A 9,683-nucleotide genomic window follows, 5' to 3' on the forward strand; every position below is an offset into this window, starting at 1 on the left:
ATGAAAACACACCAAGAGGTTCTTCTGATCTCATGCAGCAAGCAGTTCTTGGGGAGATATGGACAGACTCTCTCTCTCTCTCTCTCTCTCTCTCTCCCTCGTCAGCAGAGAACTGGAAATTGCTTTTTCTTTAACTGAATGGCCACTTTGGGAACAATAACTGCCAGAGCCTCAAATGGAAAAAGCTGATACAAGTTCTTTAAACTAGTTAGTGCCAAAATAGCTCCGACTTTTTCGAGAGTTCACAGAGGAGGAGGAGGGGAGGAGAAAGGGGACCGCCTGCATCTCTCAGGAGTTTTGAACCTGATCTTCTCCAGGGGCTTTTTAGTATTATTTGTTTACAGTTATATTCCGCTTTTCAGGCAGACCTCACAAAGCAGTAAGATTATAATAAGCAAGTCTCCATTTTGTAGAAAAAAATACTGGTTGCTGGGAATCACAAATAAGGAGGGAAGTGATGTCACTCCCAAGTCCTCAAGTCTGGACTCACAGCTGTCCATGGAGGTGCAGGTCAATTCAGTGTCCAGGGCAGCTGTCTACCAGCTCCATCTGGTACGCAGGATGAGACCCTCCCTGCCCAAAGACTGTCTCTCCAGAGTTGTGCATGTACTAGTTTTCTCCCACTTGGACTACTGCAATGCACTCTCCGTGGGGCTACCTTTGAAGGTGACCCAGAAACTACAACTAATCCAGAAAGTGGCAGCTAGACTGGTGACTGGGAGCGGCCGCCGAGACCACATAACACCGGTTTTGAAAGACCTGCATTGGCTCCCAGTACGTTTCTGAGCACAATTCAAAGTGTTGGTGTTGACCTTTAAAGCCCTAAAGGGGAAGAAATGTTGTGGGAAAGGATCAGCCCCCAGCCTTGAAGTTCCTCGGGTGACCTTCTTTCCACTAGTCACATTTTCAGCCTGGCCCTACCTCACAGGGTTGTTGTGAAGACAAAATGGGGCAGATTATTGTTAAAGGCTCCTATATTCAACCTGCCCCTGCTTCAGGCTAGAGATCAGGGTGGCTAAGGACCAACAGATCTGCAATCATGCATAATATCACATCTTTTCAGTGCCTGTGTGCAGTGCATTCCTACACTGGAAGAATGGGAGACAAATGTTGGTGCTGACCTTTAAAGCCCTAAACAGCCTCGGTCCAGTATACCCGAAGGAGAGTCTCCACCTCCATCGTTCTGCCCAGACACTGAGGTCCAGCGCTGAGGGCCTTCTGGCGGTTCCCTCACTGTGAGAAGCAAAGCTACAGGGAACCAGGCAGAGGGCCTTCTCGGTGGTGGCACCCGCCCTGTGGAATGCCCTCCCACCAGATGTCAAAGAGAAAAACAACTACCAGACTTTTAGAAGACATCTGAAGGCAGCCCTGTTTAGGGACCCTAGCCTGGTCCAGCGGGCTCATATGTTGTCATAGGAGTTTATGAGGCAGTCTGGGCCAGAGGCTGCTGTTGAAATCCCCCCCCCCACACACACACACACTTTTCTCTTTCTTAAAAAAATAATTTTTTATTGCTTTTCCAATATTATTCCAATAATAGCCGCATCATAACAATGCCAATTCATATCCAATTCATACAATTGTTAATACAGATTAATCAAATACCAAAGAACACATTTTAGTTAAAGTGGCTAGATTTGATGGCTCCCTAAGGGTTTTTCACCCCCTGCATTCCAAAATCTTATTAATTTCACTTATAAAGGTAAAGGTACCCCTGCCCATACGGGCCAGTCATGTCCGACTCTAGGGTTGTGCACCCATCTCACTTAAGAGGCCGGGGGCCAGCGCTGTCCGCAGACACTTCCAGGTCACGTGGCCAGCGTGACGAAGCTGCTCTGGCGAGCCTGCACCATCGCAGCACACAGAAACGCCGTTTACCTTCCCAATATAAAGCGGTACCTATTTATCTACTTGCACTTAGGGGTGCTTTCGAACTGCTAGGTGGGCAGGAGCTGGGACCGAAAGACGGGAGCTCACCCCACCGCGGGGATTCGAACCGCTGACCATGCGATCGGCAAGCCCTAGGCGCTGAGTTTTACCCACAGCGCCACCCGCGTCCCTCTATTAATTTCACTTACGTTCCAGTTAAAATTATGATCCTTTAACACACACACACACTTTTCAGACCCCTCAAGTGCCCTGATTTAATCGGGGCATCATGAATTGATGGAAGCCACCCTGGCTTCTGTTCACCATCCCAAATGCCCCGATTCTGCTGCCCTGTGCTGGTCGAGCCAGAGCAAGGGACCAAAAGACGGGTGTTGGAAGACTGGGGGCACACCAGGGTGGCCTTCTCAAAGGCCACGCCCAGCAGTGCCACTTCTCCCAACACTCCCTGGAGCAGGGGTCAGCAAACTTTTTCAGCAGGGGGCCAGTCCACTGTCCCTCAGACCTTGTGGGGGGCTGGACTATATTTTGCCAAAAGAAATGAACGAATTCCTATGCCCCACAGATAACCCAGAAATGCATTTTAAATCAAAGGACACATTCTACTCGTGTAAAAACACACTGATTCCCAGACCAGATTGAGAAGGCGATTGGGCCGGATCCTGCACCCGGGCCTTTGTTTGCCTACCCACGCCCTGGAGGTTGGAGAAAGGTAGGAGGTGGGGGAGGGAGGGGCAAGGAAAGAGTCAGTGGCAGGGAGGGGGCTAGCGATGGGGTCAGGGTGGGGTCCACTTTGCCCTCCCCAAATGTTTGTGGGTATGACCTCTTTCCCTCCCCCAATGAACATCCATCACAGGCATTCCAGGCAGGTTCTCTAAGCAGAATAAGTTGGCAAATCCGTCCTAGATGGACAGTGATTTAGAGTGGGAAGATTGTCTTTGAAAAGCTCACTGCAGAATGATTATCTCCTTCGTGGCTTACAAAATGCATGCAACGTTCAGATATACTTGCCCGGGTTTTATTTTCCCGTTCTAAGTAACTTCTGCACACCTTTAATCCTGAAAAGGCTTTTTCCCCACCCACCCTTTTTTTTTTCTTTTTCCCCGAGCCCACGTGACTTGTCAAAAGGAAGCTCCCAATTTTATTACCATTTATTACCATTTCAAGGGGAAATATATGAAGCCAATTATGCGTCGTGGATTAATTTCACAAATGGCCCACATTTTTCGCCAGCTAAGCTGGAACGATGCCCTTTGCAAAACAGCCCTTATCTTAGAAATGCCAGAAATAACTGTCAAGGTTTCTGCTGCTCCCCGCCCCGCCCCCCCCGCAAAATATTTTTTTAATGTGTCAGTCAGTACATCCATTGAGGCTGCGGATGTTAGAGGACCACTGAAAGAATCTATATGGAAATATAGATCATGGAAATGCAGGGATCTCAGCTAAAGTATCCCTGACAGGGGTGTCAACTTGAATAAAATATGGGTGGGTAGGTGTCAGCTAAGCCCCGCCCCATATAATCAATCACATGATATGGCACACAAATGTGGCCTCTCTTTTTTTGCTCTTCAGAATATGGCAACCCTATTTTATGTTCTTAGTAGACTGAATTCTTCCTCCTCTTCACTCCTCCTACCTGATGGCCAACAAAGACAGGTGAGTCTTTGACAGGTGACCACACACTTGTTAATCACCTTGTGCTTTGAAGGCAACAGTTCTCTGTGTGTGAGTCACAGCCAGTTCTGGCAGCTGAGAGCTCTCCAGGGTCCTGATGGCCTTCAGCTGAGAGCTCTCCAGGGTCCTGATGGCCTTCAGTGATAACTTGATCGGGGCCCACTAAGCCCCTTTGAGAGGGACGCGGGTGGCGCTGTGGGTAAAACCTCAGTGCCTAGGACTTGCTGATTGCATGGTCGGCGGTTCGAATCCCCGCGGCGGGGTGAGCTCCCGTCTTTCGGTCCCAGCTCCTGCCCACCTAGTAGTTCGAAAGCACCCCTAAGTGCAAGTAGATAAATAGGGACCACTTTATAGCGGGAAGGTAAATGGCGTTTCTGTGTGCTGCGCTGGTGCTGGCTCGCCAGAGCAGCTTCATCACGCTGGCCACGTGACCAGGAAGTGTCTCCGGACAGTGCTGGCCCCCGGCCTCTTAAGTGAGATGGGCGCACAACCCTAGAGTCGGACACGACTGGCCCGTACGGGCAGGGGTAGCTTTACCTTTACCTTTAAGCCCCTTTGAAGGGCAACTGACAGTGCCAATCACCTGATTTGTTCTAAAAAAAATCCTTCCAGTAGCACCTTAAAGACCAACTAAGTTAGTTCTAGGTATGAGCTTTCGTGTGCATGCACACTTCTTCAGATACACTGAAACAGAAGTCACCAGACCCTTCTATATAGTGAGAAGGTGGGGAGGGGTATTACTCAGAAGGGTGGTGGGATTGGGTGATTGGCAGATAGCTGTGATGAGCCTGTTGACAACTCTTAACGACTGCAATAGGTCTTACAGGAAAAAGCAAGGGGTGAGAAGGTGAAAAATGGCTTTGTCATGTATAATGAGATAAGAATCCAATGTCTTTGTTCAGACCAGGTCTCTCCATGGTTTTAAGTTTGGTGATAAGTTGCAATTCAGCAGCTTCTCTTTCCAGTCTATTTCTGAAATTCCTTTGTAATAGAACAGCTACTTTGAGATATTATATAGAATGTCCTGGGAGATTGAAGTGTTCTCCTACTGGTTTCTCTGTCTTGTGGTTCCTGATGTCGGATTTATGTCCGTTTATTCTTTGGCGTAAGGTTTGGCCTGTTTGTCCAATATAGAGAGCTGAAGGACACTGTTGGCATTTGATGGCATACACAATGTTAGACGATGAGCAATTAAATAGTCCCGAGATGGTATGTGTGATGTTGTTGGGGCCAGTAATGGTGTTGTCCGGGTGTATGTGGCAGCAAAGTTGCCATCTGGGTTTATTGCAGGCTCTGGTGCCAGTGTCCGTGTTAAGTCTGGTTGTAGTATTATTGTGGGTTAGGAGTTGTTTAAGATTGGGTGGCTGTCTGTAGGCAAGTCTTCCTCCCAGAGCTTGAGAAAGAAAACTGTCATTGTCCAGGAGAGGTTGTAGATCTCTGATGATGCGTTGTACTGTTTTAACTTGGGAGCTGTATGTGATGACTAGAGGTGTTCTGTTATTATCTTTTTTGGGTCTGTCTTTACAAGCTATAAGGAACACCATTTCAGATAAAACCACAGCGGACTTTGCTACCAAACTCTGCCAATTTGTCCTTACCCACAACAACTTCAAATTCGGTGATGACCTGTTCCTTCAGATCAGCGGCACAGCAATGGGCACCCGCATGGCCCCACAGTATGCCAACATCTTCATGGCAGATTTAGAACAACGTTTCCTAAACTCCTACCCACTCAAACCTCTCTTGTACCTGCGATACATTGACGATATTTTTATCATCTGGACACATGGTCAACAGACCCTGGACACCTTCCACCAGAAATTCAATGATTTTCACCCCACAATCAACCTAACAATGAATCAATCTATGCAAGAAATACATTTTTTGGACACTACTATAAAAATACAGGATGGGCGCATAGACACCACCTTATACCGTAAACCAACTGACTGACAAACATATCTACATGCCTCTAGCTACCATCCCAAACATACCAAACAGTCCATTGTATATAGCCAGGCACTACGTTACAGCCGCATCTGTTCCAATTCTACAGACAGAGACTCTCACCTAAGAGATCTACAGCAAACCTTTTTAGAACTAAAATACCCAGCAGATGAAGTTAGACAACAGATCAACAGAGCCAGACTGATACCCAGAGAGAACTTGCTGCAAGACAGACCCAAAAAAGATAATAACAGAACACCTCTAGTCATCACATACAGCTCCCAAGTTAAAACAGTACAACGCATCATCAGAGATCTACAACCTCTCCTGGACAATGACAGTTCTCTTTCTCAAGCTCTGGGAGGAAGACCTTTCATTGCCTACAGACAGCCACCCAATCTTAAACAACTCCTAACCCACAATAATACTACTACCAGACTTAACACGGACACTGGCACCAGAGCCTGCAATAAACCCAGATGCCAACTTTGCTGCCACATACACCCGGACAACACCATTACTGGCCCCAACAACATCACACATACCATCTCGGGACTATTTAATTGCTCATCATCTAACATTGTGTATGCCATCAAATGCCAACAGTGTCCTTCAGCTCTCTATATTGGACAAACAGGCCAAACCTTACGCCAAAGAATAAACGGACATAAATCTGACATCAGGAACCACAAGACAGAGAAACAAGTAGGAGAACACTTCAATCTCCCAGGACATTCTATACAAGATCTCAAAGTAGCTGTTCTATTACAAAGGAATTTCAGAAATAGACTGGAAAGAGAAGCTGCTGAATTGCAACTTATCACCAAACTTAAAACCATGGAGAGACCTGGTCTTAACAAAGACATTGGATTCTTATCTCATTATACATGACAAAGCCATTTTTCACCTTCTCACCCCTTGCTTTTTCCTGTAAGACCTATTGCAGTCGTTAAGAGTCGTCAACAGGCTCATCACAGCTATCTGCCAATCACCCATCTCCCACCACCCTTCTGAGTAATACCCCTCCCCACCTTCTCACTATATAGAAGGGTCTGGTGACTTCTGTTTCAGTGTATCTGAGGAAGTGTGCATGCACACGAAAGCTCATACCAAGAACTAACTTACTTGGTCTTTAAGGTGCTACTGGAAGGAATTTTTTTATTTTGTTTTGACTATGGCAGACCAACACGGCTACCTACCTGTAACTGATTTGTTCTGACAGGGACAGGTTGCATGAAGGACTTCTCCATCAGGACCTCCCCAGTGCAGCCAATTGAGATTTCAGCGCCCATCAGCTGTTGGGTGCTGAGCAACCATCCCTTTGAAAGACTCTTCTTCTTTCAAACTGCTTACAAAGGGATATCCAAGTCCATTTTCTAATTGATGAAATGAAAAGGCTTTTAGCAAGTGTCAGCATGTGTGTTTTTTATGTGACACGCCAAAAAGTTTTATTTAACAAAAAAATATCGTCAGAGATGACACCAAAATAAAAATAAAGTTAAGCCTTTTGAGGTCAAGAGTCACAACTGTAGAGCGAGAGGCGGTAAAAAGAGTCCTTTGGGAGACAGCTGCTGTGCCCACTAGGAAATGAGGACCCCTGTGGAGCTGGCCTTGCTGCCTGACCCCTCAGCACTGTCCTTGGAGGGAACCTTCTGGTCGTCCTCGCCCATCAGGCAGATGTTGTGTTTTTCCCAGAACTCGTTCAGCTCCCGCCCTTTCGTCTGCAGCTGCTGGGTCAAGGCCTTTATGATCTTGTTGATCTGCTCTTTGTTATTTTCCAAGGCTGGGAGAACTTCTTTCACAGTGCGTTCTACCAAGACACCTCCCACCATCCAGTAACATTTCTTAGTAGGGTCCACTTCTCAGATTGTTTCAATTACCAGCTTGTGCTCATTCACCTCCAGCTCCAGCTCAGCTGCCTTTCAGGCTAGACCTCACTGCTCCTGACGCAGATGGTTAAATCCAGCTACCACCTGCTCCACCGTCATGGCCTTGCCCGCACCCCCAGCCGAAGAAGCAGTGCCAACACCGCTGGGAGGAGCTGCTGGGCCACTTTTCGTCTTGCCACTCTCCGCCATCTTTCTTCACCTGGCCAGGTCCTCAAGAGACATCAAGTGTCAGCACATGTTTAGCAAGATGGCATGGTGAGCGTGCCTGCCTAATATTAAGCAGTAATCATAATCATAATTTATTATTATTTATACCCCACCCATCTGGCTGGGTTTCCCAAGCCACTCTGGGCGGCTTCCAACAAAATATTAAAAATACATGAAAACATCAGTCATTAAAAACTTCCCTAAACAGGGCTGCCTTCAGATGTCTTCTAAACGTCAGGTAGTTGTTTATCTCTTTGACATCTGATGGGAGGGCGTTCCACAGGGCGGGTGCCACTACCGAGAAGGCCCTCTGTCTGGTTCCCTATAGCTTTGCTTCTCGCAGCGAGGGAACCACCAGAAGGCCCTCGAAGCTGGACCTCAGTGTCCGGGCTGAATAATGGGGGTGGAGACGCTCCTTCAGGTATACTGGGCCAAGGTCGTTTAGGGCTTTAAAGGTCAACACCAACACTTTGAATTGTGCTCGGAAACGTACTGTGTCAGCACGTGTTTAGCAAGACGGCATGACGAGCGTGCCTGCCTAACATTAAGCAGTAATCATAATCATAATTTATTATTATTTATGCCCCACCCATCTGGCTGGGTTTCCCCAGTCACTCTGGGAGGCTTCCAACAAAATATTAAAAATACATTAAAACATCAGTCATTAAAAACTTCCCTAAACAGGGCTGCCTTCAGATGTCTTCTAAATGTCAGATAGTTGTTTATTTCCTTGACATCTGACAGGAGGGAGTTCCACAGAGTGGGTGCCACCACCGAGAAGGCCCTCTCCCTGGTTCCCTGTAACCTCACTTCTCGTAGGGAGGGAACCGCCAGAAGGCCGTCAGAGCTGGACCTCAGTGTCCGGGCTGAATAATGGGGGTGGAGACGCTCCTTCAGGTATACAGGGCTGAGGTCGATTAGGGGGTTCCAAAGTTCAGGCAGAGCCAAACTAAATAATCGATTCCTCCTCACCATTAGGGAACAAACAGTTGGGACACTTGGAAGAAGAAAAAAATCACAAGTTTCGCAGACTGAAGCGGTCAAACGGGCACATTGGGGGCAGGGCAGTTCTTTGCGTCAACTGGTTCCGAGCTGCTATAATTATAAAATGCAGCTCTCCGGTTAAGAGTTCGAAGATGCTCTTTTGTACCAGCTGCATTAAGTTAACCTGCCTGATGCGATCTTTATTAATACGCCCGCTAACTGTTTTTATGGGGTAGTCTACTGTCAGCCAAGCCTGTTAAATGTCATGGCTTTTGTTAAACCCCTATTGAAATGCAGATAAGCACAATGCCACATTATAAGACTGGAGAAATGCTAAAAGAGAGAGAGAGAGAGAAATGTGTTTTCTTATTTGCAAGCCGTATAAAACATCATCTGCTTAGTCTTACTTTGGGGTGGGGGAACTTGCAAAAAGCTGGCAAAATGAATGCTGTTTTTTACTGTTTTTTAAAAAAAATAAAGAGTGTTTTTATAGCACCTCCTGTTAATCTTCTGAAACTGTCTGGAGACTATTAAAAATGTGTAGCGGTTAGAAAAGAGACTTTCTAGTATGTGCGATAAAAGTCTATTATGTGGGATTTGCAAACATTGCTCTGTGGGAATTTAATATATCAGAGGAACATTCCATTCTCATGAACAGTGGGGAAATATCAATCAAATGAGCATTCTGGGAAAGAAATGGGAGGGGGACATTCAGTTGGTCAATACAAGTTGGGCACCCCAGACTGATGGACACCTGGAAGATACACCCCACAGCCAGGCCTCTGGTCATGGTGCTTCAACTTGGGGAGAAATATAGGGAGCACGTTATTATTGGATGGGAGGGAAAGAGGGAGTTCTGCACAGAGACGTCCCTCTCTCCCTTGGCTGCCCAATTCCATCAACCTCTGAGTCTTCCATTGTTCCATTTGGAGGAGTCTTTGCCAACAAAGGATGCATTTAGACATGGGAGATATTGCATTAGTTGTCCTGATTATAATGCTAGTGACTTTATCCCATATTACGGTGTTTCTTTCATGCTACGGTACCTGTTGTGCTATGGAACAATGGCTTTTTCACTGATACACCAGCATGTCA

General features: G+C 46.7%; 1 pseudogene across 1 annotated transcript; it reads right to left on the bottom strand.

Moving 5' to 3' along the window:
* Positions 1-6,936: 6,936 nt before the first annotated feature.
* Positions 6,937-7,599, bottom strand: LOC307200916 (prefoldin subunit 2 pseudogene; annotated as a pseudogene). The gene has a single exon. The product of its transcript is annotated as a prefoldin subunit 2 pseudogene (transcript).
* Positions 7,600-9,683: the final 2,084 nt, after the last annotated feature.

The sequence above is a fragment of the Podarcis cretensis genome (assembly GCF_951804945.1).
Source record: "Podarcis cretensis genome assembly, chromosome: 1".
In the NCBI taxonomy this organism is placed as follows: Eukaryota; Metazoa; Chordata; class Lepidosauria; order Squamata; family Lacertidae; genus Podarcis; species Podarcis cretensis.